Here is a 5,351-nt window from a genome sequence, read left to right on the forward strand (position 1 = left end):
AGTCTGCTGAGTTAGGTAAGTGTACAGTTATTTTTAACCAAGTTGAATATTACATGTTCATATGGTATGTTGTGCAACAGATATACACTGGTGTCATGACATTCTGTCCAGACACTTGTTCTAAATTTAGCTCTAAATTTAACCTGAGATGTAGGGCAAATAATTAAATGTCAGCATTGTGAATCAAACCTGTTGCTTTGTGATTTGAACTGAAAGGAGGCATAAACCTCTGCTCTTCTCTGGTTCCATGTTCAGTGAGTGCAGGACAAGGAATCTTTCTCCATGGCAATATAAAGGACAGTTCATTTGACCAGGGCTTCAGGGACTGTATTTATTACATACAAATTTGACAGCACACAAAACCAGCACTGGGTAAATAGAGATGCTGGTGCAGTGTCCATTAGCACAGCCTGTCCTGGAGCATCTGCTGCTCTTGTGTGCATGCTACCACCCATGTCCCAGGCCTGGCCACCTCATCAGGGGAGTGGGCCAGCACAGCAGGATCAATGTGGAGGACAACCTGTCCCCTTGCTTTCAGTCTCTGAGTGCCACAGCAGCAGAGTCACTTCCAGTTGAGTTGGTCAGAAGCAACCTCCAGCATCCATCCCAAGCCAGGCTGGAGCCCATCTTTCTGGAGCCCAACTCCTGCACCTCTCCCGTGGGGCTGTGCACAGGAGGGTCCTGCTCTGCCTTGCTGCTCTACCTCAGCTTCACTCCAAGCATACAGGAAACTACAACTCCTTGGACTTCATTGTGGTAAAAGTTATGGACATTACTGCAAGCTGCTGAATTTAGGCAGGGACATTTTTTGGTTCTTGAGGTCTGTTTATCTGTGGCAAGAGTAAAGTAAAGACAGATCCATATGCAGAAAGCCTCTCATGTTGTTGCAGGAAGGGAAGGAGAGCAATGCAAGAGGTATTATTGCATACAGCAGGAACAGTAGGTAGAAAGAAATCTGTCTGAAAGGAATTAGAGGGTACCACAGAAAAGCTTCAAAAGAGACTTTGTTCATAAAGTATCCTAAGAGACTAAACAGAGAGGTAAACAGCCATTGCATATATCCAAGGATTCCTTTTAAAAATCTAAGAAAAAAGTTGTTTTCCATAAAAATTGATTTCATCTTTCCATGGAGACACTGTTTTTCCCAGGACCTTTGCTATTCACAGCAGCATGTGTCTCAAGGTTGCCATTCCCATCCTCCTGCTCCCCTGCAGGAGCCTCAGAGCCCTGGGATTGCAGCAATATCTCTGAATTTTGTGGATTTTGTAAAGGTCAAGGTAAAGGCAAGTCTTTCGTTAGAATTCTTACTAACATACATTATAACAGAAGATAAATGATATTTGCACAGCAAAGAGAACTAAATGATAATGTTTGTGGTTTCACTCTTCCTCCAAGGAACATGTATTTGTTTATACAGTCTTTGGGTTGTGTTCACTTCATATTAGATTTTCATGTTCCTTCTGACTGATTCTTCCTTCAGGTTGAGTCAGTGGATGTGACCTTATGGTGACATTTGCAGAGTGGCATTGACTGTAGTAGCTGTACACTTTTATAAAGCTCACTGGCAGGGCTGAGTCACTGGATACCTGAAAGTGGTCTTAGGACCTGGATACTGGGTGTTCCCCTTTGTGCTCATGTCACATTTCCAGAGGAGTGAGGACTTCATTTTGATTAGGTTTGAAAGGGAGAACTTTTCTGTGAGGAGCTACTGTGCAGAGGTGGAAGTCATACACCGAGCCAAAGTCCACCCTAATTCAGGGTGTGTGTCAGCAGCCACTGGAGTTGAATAAATTCCTCCTGAAAGGGGAAATATAATCTTGGTAGAGTGATCTAAAAACAGCTATGTCTTTCCATCAAAGAAGTATTTAGGCAGCAAAGTTAGTAAGGAATAATGTACATCATATTCATTAGCCCTGGGCATGCGTGACATCCCGCACCTTTTCCCATACAAGTTCCTCTGGCTCCTCGCCTCTCTCAGGGTATTGTAGCCAAAGCAATCATTAGTTCTTGCAAAGGAAATTGAAACCATCTTTTCTTGTGGGCGTTTCTATATTCTCGTTATTTGAACATGATTTGGAGGAGGCACAGGAGAGGTGCTTGTGGTTCTGGTGTTGGCATTTAATCTTTGGGACTGTCTGATGGAAGCACAGCATGGCAACACTGAATGCAAAGCTCTGCTCACTGGACATGATGGTAAAGGATGAGTACTCTAGCTCTGTGCTCTCAGGGAAATGTGCCACTCAAAATACCTTGCTGTCTTTCTGCAGGAAAAACTTCAGACCAGATCTAAGTAACAAGATAACAGTTAGAGGTAACTGGTGTACAAAGACATACACTGTCCTGAGGCAAGGTATTATGCAGATTTTCAGTGCAGGAACTGTTACTATCAGAACTAGTCAGTATTTTCTTCCTTTCAGAAGAGCCACACATGTGCCAAGTGTTTGGATACAGCAGTTAGTCACCATTGGTAGATACAGGCTGTGGATGACAGTTTGTGCCGATGCCCATTCTCACCTGCATTTCATCATGTGAAGGCACATCTGTGGCAGCTCTGCACTCAGAGTGAGTCAGTAACAAGCTCACTGGTCTCCTGGGATGCACAAATGAACTTTGTTTTTTCCTCCAGCCTCAGCTGCCAGATTCAGCTGTGTAGCTTAGTAGAGCTGAAGGGCTTAGTAGTGATGACAGGCTAATTAATTCAACTAATGGAAGTAGAGACAAAGGAAAGAAATTTTAAATGTGCTTTCCTAACCTGGCTTCTTCTGGCTACTTTGAGGAAATATGAAGGAGAAAACAATCTTGCTGATTATTTTTCCATTTGTTTTCACATAGCCATCCTTCTTTTCTCCTCCCAGATTCAAATCTCTTCTACTGTGCCTTGTTTGTGAGACCCTAGTTGACTCCCCCCCATCAGCATGAGTTGGACATTTCCATCACTTCTATTTAAAGGAAGTGAACAGATCTAATATACAGTATCTGAGTTTGAAATCTGTCCCGCCTCAGAGTCAAGCTGAAAATGCAGATCTGTAACTTTGCATGCCCCAGGGGAAATATTAGCCAATCTGATGCAATGCTAATAAATCATGATTGTTATTATTATGCTTTGGATGTGTTGTAATAAAGTCACAATATTTTTTTGGGGGGAAAAAAAATCAACTCCCAAATGTATGATTTCATTTCTGTATAGTATTATTTCTGTAATTAAAATTCAAACTTATATGAGGTTGTCCTCTGAGGATTTCACAGATACTAATTAAATAAGGTCTTATTCAGCAGTCTCTATCCATATAAGTAGTCCCGTTGGCTTCCCATCTGCAAGGAATTTTGGACTGTTCTCTAAAGTTAATGCATTTGATTATTTCCGCTTCACTAATGTAGAAAATGATACACAGAGGAGTTAAATTATTTACTCAAGACAAAAGGGAGAGCTAATGGTATCTGAAAATAGATCTTCTGAAGGAGAGTCCCGTGCTTTTATTGGAAAATGGTGCATCAGCATTCATAGCAGCTTCAAATACATCAAGTGTGCACAGAGTTTTGCAAGGAAGCCCAGAAATGTGGGAGGGAAGGGAACTGAAGGGTGCCTACTGTGAGTGGCATGGGGAGCCACCTGCAATGTTCATAGCCCATGGGACCTTGAACCCCAATGTCTTTTCATAATCAAACAGGCCATCCTGGAAAATTCAGACACCTTTGCCTTTGCAAAGCATGAATCTGCATCACAGTATCAGCAATTTTTCTTGAGTTCAGTGATCAAGGGTGAGAGATTACCAAAAAGCAAGTGGAAGGGTTAAATGAGGGAGATGCTCATGGTTTTAAGCCAAGGCTAATTACAATCTTGAAATAGTATCAAGGAAAAAAGCACTGGATGTTGTTTAAAAGTCACAGAGGGTTGGCTGACATCTTGTCAAGGGTGTAAGAGTTTCTCACACTCTTGGTGATGACATTCAGGGCTCCTTTTGTCTGTCACAATAACTGCTGAATGACTTTAACTTTGGGCAGAACAGTCCCAGCACTAGTTATGAGGGGCAGATCGTTTTTCAGACAGCAGGGAGGGAAGGTGTGCTCACCATGTACTCACCATGTACTCACCATGATATCATGCTGGAGCAAGATGTATTCAGGAGCAAGCAGGAGGGGGGAATGATGCTGGTCCTGAAAGACTTTAAAAACAAAGCAGATGAGTTGAAAGGAATCATATATTAGTGGATGATATGGTCTTGCTACATTTTTTCCCTCCAAGATTGCTCTTGCTAAGTCTTAGATGGGGGTGTTCATGCATTGACAGGGTGCCTTCAGTGAACCTGAGCCTCCACAAGGTACTCAGAAAGGGCTCCAGACCCACTTCCATCTAGGCTTTATTCTTGGTATGTGCAATGTTTTGCCATTGGAATGAGTGAAAGAGGAGCTGAAGGAAAATGCATAGGCAAAACTTTGATATCCTGTTATGGTTTCCCTTCATTCACTGTATTAGCTGGACAAACACATGGAAACCTTCCCAAAGTGAGCACTATTATTCCCACGATCCAGATGATCCAAGGTCAATTCTCCTATATGTGCCTGACTCTCTTCTTCTAACTCTTCATCCCTGGATCAGTACTATCTTTTACTTGGCCAGCTTGCCTTCTTCAGGATGTGGGAAAGATGGGTACCACTTCACATTTATGGCCTTGAGGAGTCTGAGAGAGAGTCTGTTGTTCACACTTAGGTGGTATGAGAGCAGTCCTTTTCCACTAGTAAGCTCTTAAAAATACAACTTGGAACAGGTTCACAAGTGCTGTTGTCATCTTTTGGAATCCTGAAGTCTCCAACTTGCAGCCTTAAAAACATATTAACAACTCCAAGACATCAGTAAATACCCAGTAATGTTTGGTTGTTTTGTTTAAAAAGCATTAGCTAAAACAAAAGTAAATGGAGGTCACATCTCCCCAAGCAAATAAAACTCTCCAGGACAGCATATTTTACTTGAAAATTATATGGCAATTTTTTTTCTTCTTTAGGTTCTAGAAACATATCCATATATGGTCTACTTGTCAGGGACAATAAATAATGATGTAATAGAAAGGTCAGCTTTGTGTCATTTAGCTCCAGGATGTTGATGAAGTGAAGTTCTTCAGAAAATGCAACAAAGAACTTCAGGATTGGTACAAGTTTCTGCTGTGCATCTTCAAACGGGAAATCTGAGATTGGGAACAACTTATATTTTGGCTTGTATTCGCTGATCATGGGGTGATCCAGAAATAAACTCCAGGCTTCAAAGTGAGCGTGTTTCAAAGCTGTCCTGCAGTTGATCGAAACATCCAGGCAAAGCAGGGAGACAAATACCAGCGAGGATTTTCTGAATTAAGACT

The sequence above is a fragment of the Vidua chalybeata genome, chromosome 6 (genome assembly GCF_026979565.1).
Source record: "Vidua chalybeata isolate OUT-0048 chromosome 6, bVidCha1 merged haplotype, whole genome shotgun sequence".
Classification (NCBI taxonomy): Eukaryota; Metazoa; Chordata; class Aves; order Passeriformes; family Viduidae; genus Vidua; species Vidua chalybeata.